Here is a 25008-nt window from a genome sequence, read left to right as displayed (position 1 = left end):
CGAGCAAAAAATGCCTGATACGCTACCCTACGCGTTTTTGCACTGTGCTATGTGCGATTCGAATAGCGTGTAGTTGCGCAAACTACGCACACTCCTCGAGCGTAGCATAGTGTTCTGCCCAGGGTTATTGTTTTTAGACCTTAAGTTTCCGGGTCATTTCATGAGTAGCTCATACAGTCCAGGATTTTGCTTACCATTCTGGAGCTTGTAACCCCTTTTGCCTCATTACAGCAGGATTTAAAGTCCCAGACTATAGGGCAAGGAATCAGAGCAGGATTAACTACGCAAGCACGAACCTAGGAATCCTGCGAGTGTCCTGTACAGATTCCTATATGAGCTGCCAATTTTACTGTCTATCCATGGTATCAAATTAGCCAAGACCAGTACCTCAGATCTTGAAATCTAAAGTTAATGTGTAATCCTTGCAGTTTAGAGTTAGAAAATGTGTACCTGGTTGGAAAGTATGCACCAGATATTTAAAAAACATACTGATGTAAGTGATAATAGAAAATGCTTTGTAGGCGTGCCTCAAGCATAATCCACCAAGTGCTATGTGTGATTACAGTAAAGTAGTTGGGGTGGTAAGATGCAATGTTGGTAAGTGGATCACAATCTAGTCACAGAATAAACCTGTTAATTGTCGGTTCATTGGCTCATTCATGAGGTGATATGTAAACATAAAACCAAACAACATGGATAAGAAGTAAAGAAAAAAAATATATATGAACCCAATATTACCTAAAAAATACTTTAGTAAATAAAGTATATCAAAAATTGTAAGACCAGGATAACATTATTTCCCTAAAATCAGGGAGTTAATTGGTAGTGAATAAAAATAAATCACGTGAAAAATAGTTCTGTTAAAATGTTCAATTATGTGACATCCATACATTGCTCAGTGGCGGTGTAGCAACTAGACCCCCAAGTCTTTTGTAAAATATGTTACGTTGATCTAGTGCACACTGCTCCTGTGGTTGACACATTAAAGTAGAGCTTTAAAGCAGTTTTTAATGTACAGCCGCGGTCCGTGTAGGTAACAGTGGTGGGGCGGTGGGGCCATGTGATGGGGGATTTCGAAGGACGATGCAAAGGGAAAATTAAAGACATAATTAAGTTTCCCTTGGCATCGTCTCCCAAAATCCCCCCTCACTTGGCCCCGCTGCCTAACCACTGTTACCTGTATGGACCGCGGCCGTTAATTTGTAGCAATGCTTAGTTAAATTCACAGGTGAATTCCATGACACTACCTTCTTGGAAAATGAACTAGCTTAACACCTCCACCACAGAGGTCCATATGTCCTTCCCAGCACCTCACAGACCACCATGTAATTCTTTCAGGACAGGAGTCTCTGACTTCCGTAAACTTAAATCCTTCAGACTTTAGAATAGGGGTTTAGGCAGGCAGTCTACTTAGTTCACTGTTCTGTTGGGTCAGCACTGTTCTGCGTTAGTACCAGTTCTGCAAGTGGGCCAGATCTCGGTCCTGTAAAAGTGCTCAATTGAAGGTAGATGGGGTTCAGGGATGGGATATCTGTAACCAAATGATTATGCTTAGACGTGCATCTTGGGTTGGACACTCCACAAAAACGGTGGGGTGACTGTGTAGTTGCCAACTTTAATACTACTCATGTTAGATTTTTATTGAGACACTTCGGGAGTAGAAATCAATGGCACCATTCTGGGAAAATCTCTAGGTTTCTTCTATAGACCCCATTATTTTCCACCATTAGAGGGTGGGAGCAGACTCGCACCAGAAAAATCTGTAAATAGTCTCTTTGATTTTAACCACACTAATAGATTTGCTCCCTTGTCTGGTTTAGATGTGTGTGATTGACTGACTCCTGTAGTTCTATCTGCGACAGAGGTCACATTTAGCCTGCCTGCCGCTTGTAATGCGATTGTTTCAACTCCTTCGCTGGTTATAACTGGGGGTTCTGAGAATCCGGAGGCCCTGATGCAGTTAGATCGGGGTGTAGGTATCACTCCCTGCACATTAAGTTTTGTATCATGGAACATTGCTGGTTTATCACCGAAGACAACTTCTGATTGATCTACTCTTATTGAGCTTTATGATATTATTGCCTTCCAGGAGACCTGGTCTGTGAGTACTATCTTCCGACCAGGCTATTTGTCCTTAAGCAAACCGGCCATTGTGAACCCCAAGGGACGCCCCTTGGGAGGTTTAACTGTTTGGGTAAGACAGTGGGTGGGCTTCCAGGTAGCCGAACTGGGGATTGACAATCCAGATATACAGGTTTTTAAAATAAATTTTGAACATGTCCCTGATTTTATATTGGTTAATGTCTGCGCAAGGGGTATGGCTGGCGGTAAAGCCTCACCGACCATCTCTAGCCTAGATTATTTTATCAAGTCACTGAAAGGGAAACATAACTGGGTCATTGCGGGGGATTTTAATTGCATGTTTGAGCCGCTTGGCCCAGAAGACTCCAGTCTTACTAGCGACGAGGATGCGACTGTGGCATTCCATCGTTAATGCTCCCCCCCCCCAATTAATAAATCGACGGAGGCAGTACTGCAGTTAAAAAGCTTGACACTGGAGGGTGGGCTCAGGGCGGTTAATGGGAGATCCAAATCTGACGACAAAATCAACCCCACTTTTGATAATAGGAGAAGAAGTAGTAGGATTGACTACTTCCTAATTAACTTAGAATTGTGGTCAAGGCTAAAGGACATGAAAGTATTAACCAGACCAGAGAGCGACCATAAACCACTGTCGTTGACATTAGAGGTAAAGGGTCGCTTATTGCTGAGGGGCGGCACGCAGACCATCACGGCAGACGTTGTGTCTCACGACTGTCGAAGATTAAAATGGGCACGTGTCTCTGAAGATGAGGGCACCATGGCACAGATAAGGTCTACTCTTGAAGAGTCCCGTGTAGCCCTATCCTATCTTGATTCCAGCGCGGCTAGCCTTACAACTCTTAGAGACCCACGAGTCCCTGTTTGCTAAGCTGAAAAGCTATTTTACTAAAAATATAAAAATATCTAATGTAACCCCCTTTCATAAAGCTGCAAAATGGTATGATGGGTCATGGATAGCTTTCAGACCCTTGTCCCAAGCCATTAGGGTGGGATCAGCACAGGAGGTAAGGGAACTAAGGGCAGACTACAAGGATACACAACTCAGGGCAAAGAAGGCTTACGATGAAAATAGATGGAGGTACCTTTTTTTTTTTTTACTTTTTTCTCACATGATTCACATTTAGTAATAAAACATTAAAAAGCTTTGTGCATCAAAACATGATCACATGTCAATATATTTGGGATCAAATCTTTCTTTTCTAGTGCAAATTTATACATGAGACTATGGCCACTGAAACCGATGAAATCAAGTAACCTTAATTGATACAGTACTGAAGAGAACAACTTAATCAAATATTGAGCACAAAATTGTGGAAGAAGGGATGTTATACAGAAAAACACTGGTGTCAAACAGCAATTATCACCGGCTCCAGTTAACAATGTTCCACCAGAAGTTTGGGTCGCACATTGCAAGTCCCAATTTTCATCGCCCGAGGATAGTACTATGTACAAGCCCTGTGACGGACTCTGTCCTTTCCTTTACACTAGCGGAAATTGAGAGAGCCCTCAATGGTGTGGCAGCAGGTAGGGCTCCTGGACCGGATTGTATCCTGGCGGATATATTTAAATCAGATTTAAACCAGAACTGGTTGAAATATATCCTCTTCCTTGCTAATGGTTTGGCAAGAGGTGCACCCATTCCGGAATCCTGGCGCGTGGCAGAAATCATCCCCATCTATAAAAAGGGGGATCGCACCAGTCCATCTAATTATAGGCCCATAAGCCTCATAGACTCCCTTCAAAACATTGTGGCGAGATTAATGGATAAATGAGAAAAAAATACTTTCCACCTTTCAAGCAGGATTTCGTTCCCATGTTAGCACTATTGACCACGTTTTTAGATTCATGATGATATACTGGAACATAGTGGTCTCTATGCAGCATTCGTAGATCTTAAATCTGCATTTGATTTAGTCCCCCGCCATAAGATGTGGGCGGCTCTTAGGGAAGCAGGAATGCCTGCTGAGATCTCGTCTTTTATTGTAAATCTACATGAGTCTACATCTGCCCAAGTACGATGGGGTCAGCAAGGTGAGCTAACAGGCCGCTTTCCTGTGAACAAGGGAGTAAGGCAGGGGTGTGTTCTGGCCCCTACCCTCTTTTCATTGTTCATAAATAATGTTATCTCATACTACTCCGAATATTCCACGGACGCACCTACTCTTGCTGGATCCAGGGTTCCTCTATTAATGTTTGCAGACGACACCTTAATTCTGTCTAAGACGCAATCAGGTCTGCAACGCACCCTTGATCGATTCACTTTGTTCTGCAATGACCATGATTTAGTAGTTAACGTAGCAGTGAAAGCTACAGTGGAAATGAACAATGTGCCCCTGGATCAAACCGACTCCTTTGCATACCTGGGTGTTACTTTGGGCAAACGCTTGAATTGGAAGCCACAGTTAGATCTATTAGTCTTAAGGCATAATCAACTTGCAGAGGCCCTCCTAAAAGAACTCCGGTTGTCCGAAACCAAACCAGTTGGACCAGCTCTATCTATTTACCAAGGGAAGATTAGAGCCTCAATAATTTACGGGCCGGAACTATGGGGGTTCGAAAACTTAGTACCATTAGTCCTAGCCCAGAACAAGTTTCTGAGGGCATTGACCGGCCTTCCTCAATCCTCTCCTCTGAGGCCCCTACTTTTAGATCTAGGATGTATTTCCTTTGAGGAGGCTGCAGGTTTTAGACCACTTGCCTATTGGCGAAGACTTTGGACAACCCCCGAGGTAGCACCCTATGCAAAACCTGTTAAGTACATTAGGGACGCAGATAAATCAAACACAATTCCTTGGCTACAAAAGATTAAGGCATTTTTATCTGAAATGGGCCTCATTCACCTGTGGGAGGACCCAGAGGGGAATTCCTTTCCATCTAAAAGATCTTAAAGCCTTATATAGGGACAAGGTTTATGTAAAGTCGCTGTCCTCTGTTACAAGTGGTTCCCTCACAGGCCTCTTTCTTGAATATAAGTGTGAGCAAAAGCTGGAGGCCTATTGGGACATTATCACATGTCCTGGTGATAGAAACATTTTCCACCAATTTAGAGTGGGAACACTCCCCCTAAAATCGTTTACTAAAAAGTGGCGGGATGACCAGGATATAAAATGTGACACTTGTTTAACTGAGGACGAGACTCTTATCGCATGTCCTGTTTGTGTGCCCTGCATACAAGAGCCCTCGGCTGAAATGGCTCAAGCCGGTTTGTACAAAGTTTGGAACTAGATCTTGTCAAACGGCCCTGCGTATTTTAAAAACTGAAACTTCTGAAGTCATAGTTGTTGCTATGGCTCAGTTTCTGAGCTGGACTTGGGTCTTTAGAAGGAAAAACCTGCAAGGCATTAGGTTATATATTTGCTTATGCATTGGTGTACTCAAGTTTCCCCGACGCCATTCAGTGTAATATTGAAGACTGTAATCAAGCCCTGTGTAATTATGCATTAATAGCTTTTGACCCTGAATTCTCCCTTTTAACCTAATCATTGTTTTAACAGCCTTGGGATTTTATATGACATGCTTTTTTTAATAAAACATTCTTGTATGAAATGTTATTTATATTATATTGTATTCGTCTTAATGTGTCTTTTATGATTCATTATGATCAAATAAAGACGCAAATTGATAAAAAAAAGATTTACTAATTTATTGCCTCTTACCTTTAAACTTACCTCGTCAAGTTTTTTTTATTGCTTTTGACACGACAAAAATGCTGTATAAACTGTTAAATAAAATATCCTTCCGATGTTGATTATGCTTTGTCTATTGAGGCCCCATGTAGGAATTGGTGAAACCCAGCATGTTATTTCACATACCTTAATTACATATACCACACCTTGTACGAGGAATTCTCCATTCATACCTGTTTTAGGGCCTGCCACCCTAGTCATCCCTCTTAAAGCACACATTAATACTATTGCAGCTTCACAGGACAGTTCCTTGAAGCAGTCCTCTTCCAGCAGAAACTTGTACCAGCAGAGTAATTGGAACAATCTTTCTGTGTTCCCTGGCTATAAATAGATCTTCATCATGTTGCAGACATTGAGGGATCTTGTGCAGTTTTCCAAGCTTGTCATAAAGTGCCTTTAGGCCAAGTAAGTAAAACAGTTGCTACCATGCTTATGATGAGGCTCTTAACCAATATCTAGAATGTTGCTGTGAACTCCCACTTTTACACCAAAGAGGTCCACATGTTTTCCTTGTGGCACTCTGACCCACCCAGCGTGTTTTGTGATGCAAACTATAAGGTGTAACTTGAGACATCAGAGGTTAAGGAGCTTCTGTCTATCCCAACTCATCATGAAGACGTTTACATTTAAGATATGGTTTGTTTTTTAATACATTTTCCTACTGCCATGATCTTTCTAGATGGCTTTGTCAATCTGGTAGGGGTTGTAACCATTAAAGAAAATAGTTGTAGTCTTTTACATTGTTGGAACTCCGCTTTCCTCAGGAAGTTAGAGGCTATACCCAAGTGTCAGAGCATAACATTGATCTTATTTTTCCTTCCTGTGCTCATTATGTGTTTTCGATGCTCTCTTCTTACATGGACTGACCATCAGTTAATAACATCTAGTTAAACATTTGACCAAAAGGTGCACAACTGTTTTAGACCAGGCTTTCACTGCAGAGCCTCCAAGATCTGTGCCTTCCTTGGCTGAACCTGTTTTTGGTGGCTTTTAGGGCTTCGTGCAATTTACTCCTGGCAGTCAGTGGTAAAGTGCTTCGGCTCTCCCTTGAAGACATTGTTCAATTGGCCAACCTCCGATTGGCATATTTAATTTGCTCAATTCCCTAGTACATGGTACTATATGGGACTATGCCCTGCACCCTGTGATTGGTCCTCCAGCCAGTTCAAGGCCCTCTCAGACCCAGCTCGCTGCTTCAAGGCTTTGCCTGTCTCTCACTCTGCATACCTTTACATTGCTCTCTGTGTGTCTGCCCCATCAGTTTCCTCTCATCTCCTTGTTAGCCTTTTCCCTTTTGCACCGCCCATTCTCTCCTTTTTTCAGCCCTTTTAAGCTCTTTTGGGGCTCCCCTTGTTCTCCATTTCCCTTGCATCTCCTTGTTAACCTTTCCTCTTGACATTTTAGCTATTTCACTCCTTTTTCTTCAGCCCTTTTAAGCTCTTTGTGGTTAAGCCTTTGTTGCTCTTTTGCTTTAAGCTCATACTGGTTTTTACCCTGTTTGTTCTTTTGCATGAGTTTTTCCGTTTTCAGACCATTTTTTGCCCTTCTGCTTTTTAGGCCTTTGCCTCTCTACCTTTGTGCTCGCTGCTGCCCTTGACAAACCCCACACCTTTTTTCTGTCTCTTGAAGTGATCTTCCCCTAAACTATTTGCCTCATGCACCCTTACAAGATTCATCTCTCATGTCTTCTCTCCTGCATAGCCCACCTATTGTCCCTGCGCTGATTTCCCTCCCCCTAGGACCCACTTAATGGTCGCTGCTGCACATCCGTGCTACTGGCACATCAAAGGGGCAACATAGTCAAACCTGCCTGTACCCATCCATGCCAGGACCACACATAGAGCAATGAACCCTGGTCCAACTGCTCCCCTGTGGTGCTCCTTCATTAGCTTGAACTGGAATACTCCTCTCCGTGCTGCTCCTGTGGTGCACCACTCACCACAATAAGAGACTTAACCGGCACCCACTGCCATTTCGCATGCAGTAACCTACCTACACCCCCCACACAAGCACCAGCCACACCAACACATCCATACAGCACCGCCTTCAACTGCAAACCAGCACCCCAAGACTCACTTGCATGCTAGTCAACACCTGCTCACTCAGAAAACATGCAACTGTAATCTGGGATATGATAAGCAGCAACTCCCCAGACTTACTCTTCATCACAGAAATCTGGCTGAACCCTACATCAGCACCTGACATAGCCATGGCAATCCCAGTAGGCTATAAGAACTGCAGCTGGAGCAAAATCTTGGAATCTTGGCTGATGCTCTCCACATGGGCATCAACCGGGTACTGACAAATTCAGCAGCTTGGTCAAGAATTGTACATACTCCCTTGCACCAATCAATCTCAACAAACAGAAGATTCAACAAGCAAGAAAGCTGGTACACAACTTCAGGACACCGAGGCACTGCAAACGGCTGTAGTGAAAGAGAGAGGCATCCACAAAGCCACTTCAAAGCTGCACTAGGACGATATCAATAGTAACTAAGGCTTGAAGAAATTGGCACTAGCTGAATGCATTGACGGTAGCGAAGCAGCAGCAAAGAAACCTTCTCAATCATCAAATATTGCACCATACTGGCAGCCAATGTCAACAGCATCACCCCCTCTCAAGAACTGTGTGATGACCTATCCAACTTCAACAGCAAAATTGTGAACATCTACAGCAACTAAGCACACAAACCAGAACCCAGAAAACTCATCACCCTTCACCAGTCAAGAGCACCACCGGACCAGTGGAAGACCCTCACCATTAAAAAAAATAGCAGCAATCCGAGTCTCCACTCTGGGGCCCCAACGGACCCGGTCCACACTATATCTATAACCTCTGCGCATCCCCAATAAGCATAGCACTCATCCACACCATGAATACCTCCATCACCTTCGACACCTTCCCTGAAGCTTGGAGGCACACAGGAGTCAATGCCCTGAAGAAACCATCAGCCGACCCAAGCCAACCGGCTAACTTTCGTCCTATCTCCCTGCTTTCATACCCAGCAAGAATTATCAAAAAGACCATCAACAAACAACTTACAAGCCCCCTCAACCATCTATGACTCATAATCAGAAAGAACCACAGCACAGAAACAGCACTCATCGCAGCCACAGAGAAGAAACAGCAGAACTTATACTGCTTGTTCTCGCTGTGGCATTCAACAATCTTCCACAACCCGCTCATCAGAAGACTCCACAAAATGGCATCCAAGGACAAACTCTCAACTGGATCTGCACCTTCCTCACAGGAAGAGCCCAAAGAGTCAAACTGCCACCTTTCACTTCTGAGGTCAAGAACCTAATATGTAGAGTCCCCCAGGGATCCTCTTCAGTATGACCCTTTCCAATGTCTACAAGGCCCAGCTCACTAGTATCATCAGTGTTAGACCGGTCAGCCTTGAAGTGATATTCCCCTAAACTATTTACCTTACTCCTCAATGTTTTTCTTTGGCCTTAGGACTCTGTGCACTTTACCACTGCTAACCATGCCTACATGTGTGTACTTTCTTCTCTAAACATTTTAGAATTGGCTTGCACCTTATTGTCATTAATTTATTTATAAGTCCCTAGTAGTGGTACTAATTCTCAGGGCTTGTAAATTAAATGTTAATAGTGAGCCTGCAGAACTGATTGTGCCACCCACTTAAGTAGCCCTTTAAACATGTCACCGGTCTGCCATTTCAGCCTGTGTGGGCAGTTTTAACTGCCATTTCTACCTGGCAAAACAAACCTTTTGCCAGGCTAAAAAAATCCTTTTTTAATGTACATAAGTCATCCCTAGGGGAGGCCCTAAAAATCCAACAGGGCAGGGTGCAATGTGTTTGAAAAGTAAGACAGGTACCTTTAAGTTTTACATATTCTGATGGTGAAAAATTCTTAAATTTGTTTATCATCGCAGGGCCTACCTCTCATATACAATAACATTTGAGTTCCCATCTCACATTTAATAAGTTGTAACTTCCAAATGGGAGTAGGTAAACAGTTCATGTTTGGTGAGTTTGGAATTTGAATGAAAAATGCTCTTTTATGATGAAGTCGAATTTTCAATTACAATATTGAAAAGGCCACCTTTAGAAAGTTGTCATTTTTCCTGCCTTAGCCATTTAGCCCCTACAGACTGTCTCTGGGTCACATGAGTGGGTACAGTTGGTGTTAGTGTATTCCTCCTAGACAGCCACACAATAGAGGTTATGTGCGCCTGGATGGGCGAACCCTGGCAGGATGGAAGGGCGCAGTTAGGCACAGGCACAGTCTCGCTTACAACTGAATAGACCAGGGGTCTCCAACCTTTTCTGTAATAAGAGCTACTTATGTTTAATAAAAGCCACCCAGATCTACTAATATGTTAGTTTTGTAGTACTGACCATATCAGATAAAATTACATTAGAGGTCATTATATGCAAGATACGAGCAGCTATCACCGCAACTCATCAGCAATTGCTTGCCGGCAGAAATGCAAAAAAGGCTTTTACAATGTGGAATGCCTCTACATGGGTAATGCACAGCAGCAATTGCTGCAATGCCGATGGCACCATGGTAATACTATTAGTAATAGATCTCGCCAATGTTGAATGAGTTGTCACTCAAATATCAGCTTTAAATGTATTTTTTAAATTCAACAACTTCTCATTTTCTTATAAGGTGTAAAAATACATACATTTTCATCTCAAATACAAGCTTTAGAAATTTTGTATACATAAATTAGTACAATAAAACAAAAGGTTTGAATTTAGTAGGCTTGGATGAAAAACCGGATAACCACCTAAAGGAAGCTGGAGAGCTACCAGTAGCTCACGAGCTACTCGTTGGAGGAGCCTGGAATAGACTGTGACCTGCCTTCACACAAATTATTGCATACTCCCTGTAATTGGTCTGGAGCCTGGGTGGGGTAGACAGGAAACCTGTGCACCTCAAAGGAAAACCTCTGGAAGCTTTTCCCACTTCAAGTGAGGCGCCAGGTATAAATATTGGACCTCAGACACTCCCTCTTCAGTACACTTCTGGACCTGTGGAAGACTCTGCCAGGACAGACTGCTGTGCTGCTGAAAGGACTGCCACTCTGCTGGACTGCAGCCTTGAAGGACTGCAGCCCTGACGGACAGCTTTCCTGACAGACTGCTGCTTGCTGTGCTTACCTGCTGCCCTCGTGCCTCGGTGAGAAGGACTGGATTTGCAGAGGGTGGCCAGGACCACCAAAGTGGCTTTGAAGGCTAGTATCTTGTAACCAGCACCTGAACTCTGCAACTGAGTCCTACCCTGCCAATTGGTACCCCCAGTCCTCTGCCCTAGGAATTTGACCTGAATGTGCTCTGCCAGGCCCTCTGTGGGTCTAGCAGCACTGACCCATCACCTCTGCTATGCTAGGCAACTCTGAGCAGAACCGACACACCTCTGCTGCGATGATTCTTCCAGCGCAAGGACTCTGCATCGACCTTGCAGGCTGCATCGGAACCGCTGCTGGCTGAATCCTGCCCAACACTAGCCATCACATGGCAAACCTCTTTTCAACGGCCTCCTCAACGACGATGCAGGACCTCTCATTGCAGCCTTGCAGTTCCCCAGAGCTGGCTGATTGCCCCGGCTGTGTGATGCTCCTCGAATCAGGGCGTTGCTATGCTCAGCAAACAGGATTTAAGGTACTCTTGTCCAGCGGACCTAATTGGGTCCCTGTAACTGGCCCTCGATCCATCGCAGTCAGCCTAAACCTGTGACTTTTTCCCGGTCTGGCGCAACCAGATATCCAGCACCAGCGCTTTGTGCTTTTTGGTGCTATTTTTACTTCAATCTTTAAACTTTCATATCTCCAATTCTCCTTTAAACTTGCATTCAGGTCTTGTTTTATTTCTTAAAATGTACTCTATCTGTCTAATCTTGTGTGTGATCCTCTTTGTGGTGGGTTTTCCCTTTGTTACAGTTTGAAGTGTTACCTCTAAATTAAAACTGACTTCTCTGTGCCAAGCTACCAGAGGGTTGAGTACAGGTTAATTTAGGGTTTGCTTTTGACTTCACACTGAAAAGGATTGTGGTTCCTGCTTGAGTACTGGTTCACCCTCGCAACCAGCAAGCCAATTCCTTACATGATGTCATCACCATCATCTCATAGGCAGATGACACCCAATTCATCCACTCCCTAAAAAGACAAGACACTCACCATCAGAACCAACTTCATCAACTACATGACCGCTGAACAGATGAGAAAAACTGCGTAAATCTTCACTCTGACAAAACAGAAGTATTGGTCTTTGTAAACTGGCACTTCCTGAGGGATACATTGTGGCTGACAGAACTCGGACCAACATCCACCAACCACACCAAAAATCTGGGGAAGCTCAAAATGAGAGCACTAGTCAACACAGTTTCCTCCGACTGCTTCCTCATCTGTGTATGCTGCTCAAAATCTGAAAGTGGCATCCACAGAACACTAGACGAAACTTCAAGCAAGCACTTATCACAAGCAAACTCTAGTATAGCAACCCATTGTACGTGTATCTCCAAGCAGCTCCTGAAAAGACTTCAGACTATTCAGAATGCTGTTGTAAGACTCCTACCCAACCTTCCCTGCTGTACAAAGTCTCACCTCACCTTAGGGAGCTTCTCTGGCTCCCCATTCACAAACGCAGCCAGTTCATACTGCACATGCACACCTAAAAAGCCCTACATGACATTGAACCCGCATACCTCAACAGCTCATACACTTTGGCAGTTTTTCCAGACACCTATGCTCAGCATCCCTCTGTAGTGCACACACCCACGTATTCACAAAAGCAGAGGAGGATGTCACTCGTTCTCATACATTGCACCCAAAATGTTAAACTACCTCCCAAATCAGACCCTCCTATTTGCAACTTTAGTTTTGCAAGATGCTGAGGACCTAGCTCTTTGAATAATTCGAATGGGCCCACATACTTGCACACCTGCGCACCTGCTCCATGCCTGCATGCCCTCATGGGTGAATAGAGTGCTCTCAATACAAAATATACTATTGGGCAGAACCACTGATAGTGCTACCCACTTAAATAGCTTGTAAACCATGTCTCAGGCCTGCCACTGTGGCATGCAGTTGAGTTTCAAACTGTCCTTTCGAACTGGCAAAATAAACCTTTTGACAGGCATAAATCTTATTTCATACTTCTAAGTCACCCCTCAGGTAGGCCCTACCAGCTCATAGTGCAGGGTGTATGATATTTTAGAAGTAGGACAATTGGGTTTTAAGTTTTCCATGTCCTGACAGTGAAAAACCTGAAGTTGTTTTCCACAACTGCAAGGCTATCATTCCCATAGGCTGTTACTGGGTTGCCTTATTGCACTTAAGTGATAACTTCAGTTATGGGCCAGACTGAGAAATCCTGTTTCCACTCAAATGAATTGCAATTTAAAATCCCCTTTAATGGTAAATCTGGATTTTATGTAACTATTCTAAAAATGCCACTTTGAGAAAGATAGCATTTTTTTGGCAAAACAATATTTGCCTTTCGTCCAAGTTACCGGGATCACATGAATGTGAATGTCTCTCCTTCGGTGTTTTCTGCATTCCTTGCAGATGTGGGGACAAAAGGGCTTGGGGGTGAGGCAGTGCATTGCACTCATGAGCAGGATGTCCCGCGGGTTGTACTCTGCCTTCCTTATCTGTGGGGTCTGCCCACCTCCTTCCTTACTCCTAAGGGCTACCTGCCCTGGCACTGACCAATGCAGTTCAGTTAAACCTCCCTGTCCTTTGTTACCTTAGACAGTTTGGAGCCACACACAGGAGAAGGTTAGACAACAGGAGCATCCCCCACACACAGGTTGGCCCTTTGGATAAAAGTCCCCCCTTTAGAACCTCTCATCTGAACACTCCTGGACCTGTGGAACATTCATAATGACTACCCTGCTGTCTGAAGAAGGAACACTGGACCTGTTTATCTTGTACCCTACTCCCCATAAGTATCCTTAAAGGTATGTTGGCTAACCTGTTTGAGCTACAGGAAGACAACAGGCTTTCATGCCTTAGCCCGCAACTCCCAAGCTGACCAGCACCAACTCGAACTGCCTGTGCCCTGCTGCTGTCGTCTAATGAAGTTAGTCCCTGATGCCCAAGAGGTGCCCCTCGGGTCCTGGACCATTAGCCGGCAAACTAGTGTACTTCTCCTGAGCTCAAGGTGAATATAAAGAAGTGTTGAGCTCTTTGTGACAGCAAAGTGGCCCATTCGCACCAAGAATTGGCTACCCACCATGACACCCGCGAACGCTAAACTCCAGTGGGACGTGCACTTTGAGCCTACATTGACACCCCACCTTGACTACCTATGTGAAGCTCCAGCAATGACTTGCTCTTCGTGCCAAAACAGAGATCATCCACAATGGCCAACCTGCTCCTTGCACTGACAACACCCATCTCAGATCCAATGCGAACTGAAGCTCCTCATGCCGACTTGAGAAATAATTCTTCAGCGGGATGAACCTGGTCCTGTGCATTGGACCAGTGGTCCATTGCAGTTGGCCTCAATGTGTGACTTTACCCAGGCCCATTGCGACCAGATAACTGCGAGTGGTGCTCTATGCTTTTAGGTGACATTTTCACCTAGAACTGTAGAAAAGTGTAACTCCGGTTCTACTGATGACATTTTTGTTTTATAATTAAAATAACTCCGTTTTTCTGAATTGGTTTGGTATATTATTTTGTTGTTTTGGAACGTTATTCCTATTTGAGTGGTGACTTTTGTTGCTCACCCTGATAAGGACTGTGTTTTTCATTTGAGGGGCTTAAACCCCTCTCAACTAATAACCCTATCGTCCTTGAGAGCAATGGAGTCCTCACTGGATTGGAACAAGCCTGACTCCAATCATGCCCGTTTGGATTTCAGACATTTCTGGGACTCCGCTGGACTCTAATCTGTACTGTATTTATCCAAACTGTATAGTATCTTTATCACCTGTCTGTCTCGCACCTTTGATGAACTCCTTTCCGTAAGGAGATGCAATAGAACGTCTTGTAAAGCTGCTGTTTCCTGGGGTTAGTCTTGAATTAAAGATTGGGAGAATGAATGTTTGACAGGTGAAGAGAGTATGGTGTAGCTCCTATTTGGACTAATCATGTCTGGCTTTCTGCCTCCAATTTACAAAAAGTGCCTTAGCACTGCTAACACAGTCTGCTTTTAGTAACTACATTACAAATGGCTTCTAAACCATCACAGCCCAATTGTATTTAATTTCAAAACATATGATCCCTTCTCGGACAAATTAATCTATATAACGCTTTCATTCTCTGTTAACTTTGATCTGTTCTTTCACAAGACTTCAGAGGAGGAGTTAGCTGCACTCCTCTTCATTAAAAGCTGACTATTCTGCTACTGAGGCCACAGGTTTTCTGCAAAAAGAGAACGAGTTACAGAGCCTTCTCGGGCATCGCCCGAAGATATGGAACTCTGCCACCGGATGTCCACAGAATCTCCTCTTCCTCTTTCAGAAAAGAAGTGAAAACAATACTGATGAACAAGTTTCTGCCCTAAGTGCCTTTAGGTCCTATTGTTTACTCACCTTCCCACTATCCCGATGCCCTGATTGACCACTACATTGATGTGAAACCATGAACTCCAGCATTACCTTGCCTCACTCCTATATGTAACGAATGTCTTTTATTACAATTGTATCATACCTACCCTATAATGTGAAGTGCTCTGACACTCTTTTGGGTCTTGTTTGCGCTATATACAACTTTATCAATAAATACAAATAAATTCTGATGTCTGCTAGGTCAAGGTTTTGTAATCCATACATTTTGTTATTAATGTGTCCGAATCATAGTGATTCTTGTCATCTAGCATTGTAGAACAAGGGTAGAAAGGTGGGTGCTGTCAAAACACTATCGCAAAAGTCAGACCTCGATCGTGTGACGTAAGCCTATTGTAGGCCTATCCCTACTACTGGCAGTAGTTAAGATTGCTGAAAAGCATTTTGCTCATTTCCTTTCCAAACATTTAAACGTACGTCTTTTGATACAAGTCAAACTGGGTTTAGACACATATTGTTGAGTGAACCTACACTAATCGCAGCTTTGAATGACTTTAGACTGAATTTGGATGTAAATATGGGAAACTATAATTTGTTTAGAAAAGCACTCAAAACTCACCTTTCCTGCTGAATCCTCTGGTATGCAGTGATCATTGTTAGCACCATGATCCCTTTGAACAGTGTGCACTTTACAAGTGCCCATTCATTCATTCGGAATACAAATGAATAGTAAAGCATTTTATTGAAACGTGACTGACCTAAATCTGTGGAAGATGTGTTGCTACTTGAGCCTAGTTACATTGAAGAACTGATGCTGCCTGAGCTGTCCAGGACCCAGCTTTCAAATCCTGCATCTCTACATCAAAATACTGTTGACTTACAAAGAGTAATTTAGTCCTATTTAACAGGCTGGAGTGGCCTCATAGACCCATCATAGGAAGATATGACTTTTGTGTGGTATCACTGGAATTGTTTAGATTTTATAGGACTGCAATTATTGACTTACTTTGAATCTGTGCACTAGGACATGGCTTATCGTACCCATGCGTGTATCCTGACACCGTAGTATGGTAAAAGATTTGGAAATCGCAGTAGGTGTGTTCAGCGTTTAAGGCTACAGTACAACAGCACAGGAAGTGCAACAGTCGAATACAAATTAGTTAACCTGGGCTGCAGTGTGTACATTCATACCATCCTGATGAGCCCTAAACTACTGAAAGTAAAGGTACTCTGGCATCGTTCCAAAAGACAGTTGTTTGCATGTTTAAAAATCTACTTCTGACATCGGCTTGGCCTCCTAGAAGTAGTGCCTTGAACTCTACGAGATCTGGGTACATAATGTGCAATTGGGGGACAGTGAAAATTTAGAATAGTGTGTCTTTGCAGTGACTATTTACAGAAGCTCTTTTTTCTCAGAAACAAAGGAAAAAGCTTTTCCTATGTCAAAAGTCTATTTAGGAATTAAAGTTCCAGTTATCATAAATTCAGATACGAAATCTCAAATCAGTAGAACAGACGTATAGTCAATAAGCTGAAAAAATTATTTCTCTTTCTGAAAGGACTGCACAGTAGTTAAACCAGTTTTTGCCAGGGCCCCTTTCTCCACTTGCAGTGATTGTTTAAGGTGTGAAAATAATTCCCTGGAGAAAGAAATAGGATTGGCTTGCTGACGGTAAAATAGAGCTGCGTTAGAGGCCGACACTCAAAGGTTATAGGATTAACATTATAATCCAATAAAAAGAAATCCTCAACGGTTGGGACAGTTCCACTGCCCTTTGGGCCCTCTCTTGAACCCAAGATACGTTTCCCTGTAAAAGTGTTGGAACATTTGCTTGTTTTCAAGGTCAGTGGGCAGAAATAATTAGTCTGATCTTGTTAACATTTATAGACCACTTATGGGAAACTAAAAACTGAGGGACATTGTCCAGTTTCATGGATTTAGAAGAGGGGTGTGGTATTTAGGGGCTGAAAAGTTTGAAGACGTGACTGTGTTAGCACTGTTGATGTTCAGAGATGGCGGCTCAGATTAGAGAATGCTGTGGTGGTCCGAGTGCACTAGGGCAGGAGACGATGTTCTACAAAGTCTAACAATAGAAACTATTCTGTGCAAGAGGAAGTTACTTGTCAAAGTAAATTTGAATCAAATTGAGGAGGCTGGGAGTATAGTCTTTTAAATTAAATCATAAATCTTAAATGCCTCACTGAGTGTTGGGAGTGGCCACTGTGTGTTTACGTTTGCTGTGACCAATGGTTTTACAGCTTTTCATAGCGGCTCAAACCTATTGCAATGGTTGGCAAAAACATTTTCGAGCTTTCTCATGAACATGTCCCTTATTTTGTTTAACTGTACTATTTTTTGAGTGTTTATTCTTGCACCACAAACGCCTATCAAAGAGGAGGACTTTTAAGAAGAGGTCATGAAGGTGGTCCATGGTACCTAAATGCCTAACAAAAGTACTATATGGTATCGGACTACGTACATTTTTCTAGTAATGAATGAGGAAGCTTATATAGGCAACATGAGTCTTGAGCCTTTTTGCTTGTCCCCAAGATATCTGAAAAGAGGCTAACTTCAAAAATTGACAAAAATGAGAGAAGCGTGCTGTCACAGCACTGCATAATCTCTTCTGGGCTTCGACAGACCGTCATACCAGCTTTCCCTGAACAGTAGCTTTAAGTGCAGCTTGGTAAGAGTCATTAAAACCCATCAAAAAATCTCGGATAAATAAATTAAGCAGAAATCTTCGGAGCAATAGGTTTCCACTTTAAATTACAATTAGCCCTGTTCCAAAGCGTAAAGAGATTCCGTCTTTTCAAATAAACCTGAAGGTTATTCTTTAACTCGCCCCCTCAGATTACTACTCCTGGGACATATATATTTGATGATCTTAAAGTTCGTATAGAAATGTCCTTTCATGTGCTGCGGCGATATCATTGAAATTGTGTGTCCTCGTTTGATTGCCTGTGGAAAAGAAGGGGGTGCCTGGGAATAAAGTGTTGCCTTGGTTTTTTAAACACGCTGAGAACGGCGCCAAATGTGTTTAATGTGTCCCCTTTGAAAAGTTCCTTTGGGGAAAGTGAATGGGAACTGAAATATGTCATGATTGAAGATACACATACAATGTGTGTGAAACGAACATCTACAGGAACCTTTGTTAAGCACGGGTATCTTACATGCCGTCCGCTAGTTGTGCTTTGCTTTCAAGACCTGCCCTGCAAATATTAAAAGTGCAACTGAAGTTCAGGACATGCAGATTTGCAAACTTAATATTCTGCAGTCAGTTTGAGCCTATATTTGCATATCACTTGATGCTTATTAGACTAGATAAATGCAGTGAATCTAGTCATATGTAGATGACTTCAGAAACTGACCTTCCAATAGCTATTGGGAATGTCAGACTCCAGCACAACGATCAACACTGTCTAACCTGCTGAAATGGTAGTTCTATTCTCAGAAGTGGCTTTTTTCATTGTGAAGGTTTTTTAAAGCGCATAAAAATCTTCTGATTCTCGAAAGGTGTTTGAGAACTACAAGTAGAAAAGTGTCTTAAAAGGTACCAAAACCCTGCCTGTGGCCTAAAGGAGGAGTAGGGAGTGTGCCATTTATTAGACTTAGGGGCTCATGCATCAACATAAGAAATTGCGATTCCTTAATAGCGATGATTAAGGAATCGCTATTTAGGAATCGCAATTCCTTATGCATGTAGGAATAGCTAAATAAATAGCGATTCCTACACATTCCTTATTAGCAAATTGCGATTCGCTAATACGGAATGCCTTTCTATTCATTCATACGGGCCTAGATACCCATAGGAATGAACGGGAAACCATTCGCAATTTTTGATTAGCAAAAAGGTCATCACAAATTGCGCAATCAATTTAGGAGGCCAGAAGGCCACCATGATGCACCCCTAAAATTGTCATGTGTGCGCTTGTGGCACACACATATTCCCCAAGGGCGTTTGTGTATGCCACATGGCACCTAGAAAAATGCAATTTTTTTGCATTTTTCTAAGGCATTGCAAATTACCATCAACTTGAAGTTGATGGTAATTTACAATTCCTTCATGCAAAGTCGCAATCTGAGATTGCTTTTTGCCTTGTATTTAGGGAATCGCAAGTTGCCTATGTTGCAAATGGATTTGGGTTTGATGCATCCCAAATGGCTAATTACCAGTCGTAAAGGGGCCGATTCCGCGAATGGGCCCGTTTACGACCGGTAATTAGCTTGATGCATGTGCCCCTTCTTTTCTTCTGTCTTCCATAACCAACCACACTGCAACAGTTACATACACATTTAAAATTCCTATACCTAAAAATGTGTGACTAGTAGGTATAAAACAATTCTAACATTTGAAAAATGTGCACAAAATATGATTGGTAGTAAAGTGGGTAAAGGTTTTTTTGCATTTATTTTTTCATGTGTTAAATAGATACATTCGAACTCACCACATTACATATTGTTAGTCCTGGCATCTTTTGGCATGGTTCCGCTGTCTTTTTGCTTTTGGCCTCCTGTTTTTGTGTGCTGTATTTCGTTTTGCTGGAGTTTGGACTCTGGGCAGACCAGTGCCAAAGTCCATGTGCTCTGTGTCTAACATGTAATGGCATTTGGTTTCTCCATAATTTGCATATTCGATTTACTAGTAAGTCCCTCGTACAGTGCACTACATGTGTCCAGGGCCTGTAAACCAAATGCTCCTAGTTTGTCTGCAGCACTGATTGTGCCACCCACATGAGTAACTCTCCAAACATGTCTCAGGCATGCCATTGCAGAGACCGTGTGTGCAGTTTTGGACTGCCATGCCGACCTAGCAAGTACACCTACTTGCCGGGCCCAAACCTTCCCTTCTACCACATGTAAGGTACCCCTAAAGTAGGCCCTAGGTAGCCCCAGGGGCCTGTGCTGTGTATTTAAAAGGTGGGACATGTGCTTACATTTCCTGGTACTAAAAAAACGCTAAAATAGCTTGTAAAATGCCCTTTAGCATTTTACGCAGGTATCTTCCAATTGAGAGATGATGGAAAATTGGAGATGGGTGTCCCTGGACGTACAATTTAAAAACACATCTTCTAGTTAGGTTCGTTTTTAAATGACCTGTCTGGAAATGCCACTTTTAGAAAGTTAGATTGGATCAAGAATAGTGATTGGGCCAATATTGCATCAGCAAGGCTATGCCACTGAAAACTGAACTGAAGTTGCCAATGCTGCTGATCCTTTAACACATTCAATTTTAAACTTCGTGGTCACAATAATTATTGCAACCACCATTTATTCATTTTGTTGTAGAACCTTTCAATCATTTTAGCATCATAAACAGTTAACCAACATATATAGCTAGCATTACATCAAGTCCATCAGTATTGGTAACCCACAATACGTTTGACAAAAAAACATAGCTGCTACATATATATTTGCATAAATAAAACATTTCATACTTGGTGTAAACCGAAAACACATGTATCCTTGTTCTGAATATTATCTTCTAGTAGGAGCTACTACAATTTGTTTCATTCAATTCGCTCCTTCCTGTTGGCGCTCAGACAAGTTTGTATGCAGCCTGGCTATTGACAGGGGCCTATCTTTTCAGTCTTTTATTTCCATTCCTTGTGTGCCAGTAATCTCACTCTCCTGCACTTTCTGATCTTAAACACTGTTGACATGTTTCAAACCCAATATTATTTTGAGGGTGCTCCTCAGGACTCACAATGGGGTATTCTTAAAGCAAACACATACATAAAGTATTTATATGTATGTGGGATGTGTTTACACATTTGACTATTCTCTTAACTGTTTAACTGTTTAATTCAGTATAGGCTCATGGACCTCTAGCCAGATATCTAAATTTTCCTTAATGTAAGTTAATTCGAAGGAAATCTACCAAACAAAAACTAGTCTGAACTGGCGCATCACCTACCCTGAGTCCCACATTGTCCCTGGTGTTAGCGGCTCAACAACCCTGCACAGTCTTTAGGAATTACTGCAGGACTATGCTACAGTGATGGTGCACCTTCTTTGTGCATTGAATCGTCCCAGAGCACCAAGTTGCCAATAAGCTGGATAGCAGTAAAGAACCACTACATCAACTGTTTTCCTGATGCCTCACTTTCTCTGCGCACCATCTTTGATTTTGTAGTGCGTCCAAGGTACTGTACTCTGGTCCGTATGACTCCTGTAGCCGGCCAGCGATCCATTGCAGTCAGCCTGAACTTGTGGATTTGCCTCAGTCATGCCCGACCAAATAGCCCAGTTGGAGCTATTGTTTTCTAAACAATATGTCTGCATTCAAAATTGAAGGATTCATGACTTGACTTGTGTATGCTGGTGTTCTGGTCTTGTTTTACTCCGATAAGTATTGGCTATTTTGGTAAACTGGAATGGAGTACCGTTGTGATTTCACTGTGTTAGTGTGTGTGCACACATGCTTTACACATAGCCTCTTTAGTTTAGCCTGACTGCTTTGTGCTAAGCTACCTGAGGGTGAGCACAGGTTAACTTAGTGTATACTACACTAACCCTAGTTAGAGTGTGGGTCCCTACTTAGATGGGGTGGAAAGTACTGCCATCTATAGAACCCATTTCAAAAACGTATTTTTTTTCTCAAAAATCCCATACATATTCTCAACTCACGTGTTACCTTCCTGAACATGTGCATTTTATCTAACCCGAATAGGAAGAACTACTTTAGGATGGATTGCCTTTTAGGTTCTGTTTCATCCCTGCTTTCTCGCTTTGTCACTGTTGTTCCATCTTGGTTTTCCTCAATTGTCCCACTTTAGTGTGTTTCTGTGTCTTGCTCTAAGTCAGATAAAGTCAGATGCCTAAAAAGAAGTGTTAGTCCCCAAAAATGAGTGCCGGTGGGCCTCGCCTGCAATCACCGGATCAACATATTGAAGAGGCTGTGAAATGCTGGAGGAATAGCTTCAGGTTATGACCTGCAAGGAGGTTTGTATTGAAAACTTAGTGTATGCTTTGGGTAGTTGTTTAGCTTGCCTTTCGCAATTATGTGGCTATCTTGGCTCTTTTATGAAGTATAGTGCTGGCATACAACAGTGTATCAGATGTTTAAAAGTTATGTCATAGTCCTAGCTTCCCTTCAGAGCTGCTGGTAATAGTTCTTTTTCATAAATGCGGTATAGCTTATGAAACTTGGGGCATGCTTGGACTGTAATAACACTCACTGTTTTAGTAGAAAATTCTGCGCAATTTAATTCTCTTTTTAAGATCTTGAGGTTTCCTTATTAGGAAGAGATATCTTTGCACTGTGTGCATACTCTCTACTGCTTGCGAAATAATTTGAGTACTTCGCATTTGTATTGACTTTTTACCTCCTCACAATGCTTAAAAAATGTAGGTTTATTCAGATCACTGAGACAAACGTATTTTTCTCAACTGATGTTAAAAATATAAAACATTTGATTTCCTTAGTATCAACCCAGAGGTGGCACATTGATGAGCTTCTTCCAATAAATCTTTAGCGCGCTATTTGATCCTGATACATACTGGGCTCCAAAGGAATATTAAATGTATGATCTGTCGGTCTAAGCGTGATAAAAACCTGAAAATTACAACAAAATAATCCTGCCACTTAAAGTTGACCCCCTTCCGCCCCCAACAATCCACCCTCCACACAGACTTTTTACTCTGACTGCCCCTCACATTTATTCATTTTTACCGTTCTTGAACATTTGCCATTATCACCTTGTTGTAAAGACCAATTTCTGCTCGTGTTTTTTTTTTTCAAATGATTGCCTGTGAACCAATTGTGACCTCTAAGACCAACTAACTTATATTATGTACTATGCTGCTCTTCTTCCTGTACTGTGCTCAGTCACATTTAAAAAAATGCACTAAGTAAAAACATTTACCCAAGCTGAAGACCATGATCATCAAATCCCGAGCGTACCATCTAGAATGGGCAATGTGGATTTGTTAGAAATGGCTTTTTCTGGTTGACTAGGGTTTGCACCTAAACCAGGCAGAATCCACCACTCTAGTCAGGATAAGGGGATTACACGTCTAAAATGACCCCTGCTCACCCCCTTGGCACTATCAGTCAGGCTCATCTCAGAGGCAATGTGTAAATCATTTGCCTATAACTCACAATAATACAGTGAAAACACTACAAAAGGACACTACACCAGTTTTAGAAAAATTTCCAATGTTTATCTGTGTAAAACTAGACAAAAACGATAAAAATCCAACACACAGTAATCCACAATACTAATAAAGCATAAATAGACTTTATATACAGTTCCTTGAAGTTGATACTTCTTTCCGGGGCTATCACAGTGGCGTGAGAAAACAAATCCAAACAGTTCTGTCTTACTGGGGCCTCGCAGGCCTGCTACAGTGTTGGGAAGACCAGCAAAAACGTACCTTTAGAAATGCAGGGCATCAATGACCGCTCTTTCAGCTCTGAAGAACCGGAGGTCGGTGCAGGAGTCGTCGGGCTCTTGAAGTCGCACACGTTGCAGATCGAACTCCATGAGTTTGACGTCTGGAGCGCTGGTGTCGGCAGACGTCGGGGCTGCGGTGTGAAGTGCAGTGTGCGGTGCTCTCTGGTCACGGTGAAGGCAGCGGCTTGGTGGCGTTCATCTAGCGGCATCTGTGAGACCTGGGCTGTGGTGTAAAATGATGCGGTGCTCGTCACGGTGCTGGCAGGTCATGGTGTGAGACAGGGCAATGCGTCACGCAGGGCCCACAGTTTGCAGTGAAGGTAGCGGCTTCAGTTGACTATCTGGAGTCGATGGCACTGGCGTCTGTGGGCCAAGGCTGCAGTGTGGGACAGAGTGGTGCTTAAAGTAACCTACAAGTGGTGCCCTCGAACCACAGTGCAAGCAGCAGCGTTGATGTCAGGTTGGAGCGGCGTTGAGACCAGGGCTGTGGTTTGAAGCGGGATGGTGCTCCGTGTTCTCCACGAGCAGTGTCCACAGGTCATGGTACAGGCAGCGGCATCTGTTAGACCAGGGTTGCAGTGCGAAGTACGGTGGTGCCCTCTATGGTGTCTCCGGGTCACAGAGCCCGCAGCGGCGTCGTTGATGGCTTCAGGTTACCAGTTTCCTCTGTGGCAGTTGAAACATCCAGTTCCAGAAGCCGGTACCCAGAAGATGTTAAAATCTTTGATTTCCCTGAGACTTTCAACAGGAGGCAAGTTCTATATCAAGCTCTGGGAGATGCTCTGAATGCAGAAAGAATAGTCCAGTCCTTTCCCTGCCCAAGATAGAAGCAGCAACTGCAGGCCAACCCAATAAAACACACAACATAGTGGCAGTATTCCTCCTGAGAGCTCTTCCAGCTGTTCTTCCTGGCAGTTTATTTAGTCCAGGAGCGGCTCCTCCATGTGGGCAGAGGAGCGTCGCCCCACTGCTTTCTCACAGTGCGAGAAGCAGAAACCTAAAATGGTATTTTAAAAATCATTTTATGTTTCTGCTTCTCACACTGCGACAAAGCAGAAGGGTGTGCCTGGTTGGGGGCGGGCGGGTGGGTGGGTCCGCTAGAGTCTAGGGGAGTAGTGGCTTGCCCACTCGGAGTGTGTTGACTGTTTGGTTGGCCCCAGAGTCAACCAAACCAGTTATACGCACTCTGCATTTTCTCTAAAAAGGCTGCCACTGCAGCGTTGTAATTGACTTAGGGGAGGGAGGCTGCCTGTGGCTCCGACGTGGGATGGCAAATGCAAATGTAAGCTAATTTTCAGGTTTTTTTTTTTAATTAAACCCCCCCCCC

General features: G+C 43.1%; 1 protein-coding gene across 1 annotated transcript in view; it reads left to right on the top strand.

The window, feature by feature from the left end:
• Window positions 1-25008, top strand: part of GBE1 (1,4-alpha-glucan branching enzyme 1) — a 594445-nt gene that overhangs the window by 105534 nt on the left and 463903 nt on the right. The window lies entirely within an intron of this gene.

This window comes from Lissotriton vulgaris, chromosome 8 (genome assembly GCF_964263255.1).
Source record: "Lissotriton vulgaris chromosome 8, aLisVul1.2, whole genome shotgun sequence".
In the NCBI taxonomy this organism is placed as follows: Eukaryota; Metazoa; Chordata; class Amphibia; order Caudata; family Salamandridae; genus Lissotriton; species Lissotriton vulgaris.
This window is presented reverse-complemented; position numbering and strand designations above follow the sequence as displayed.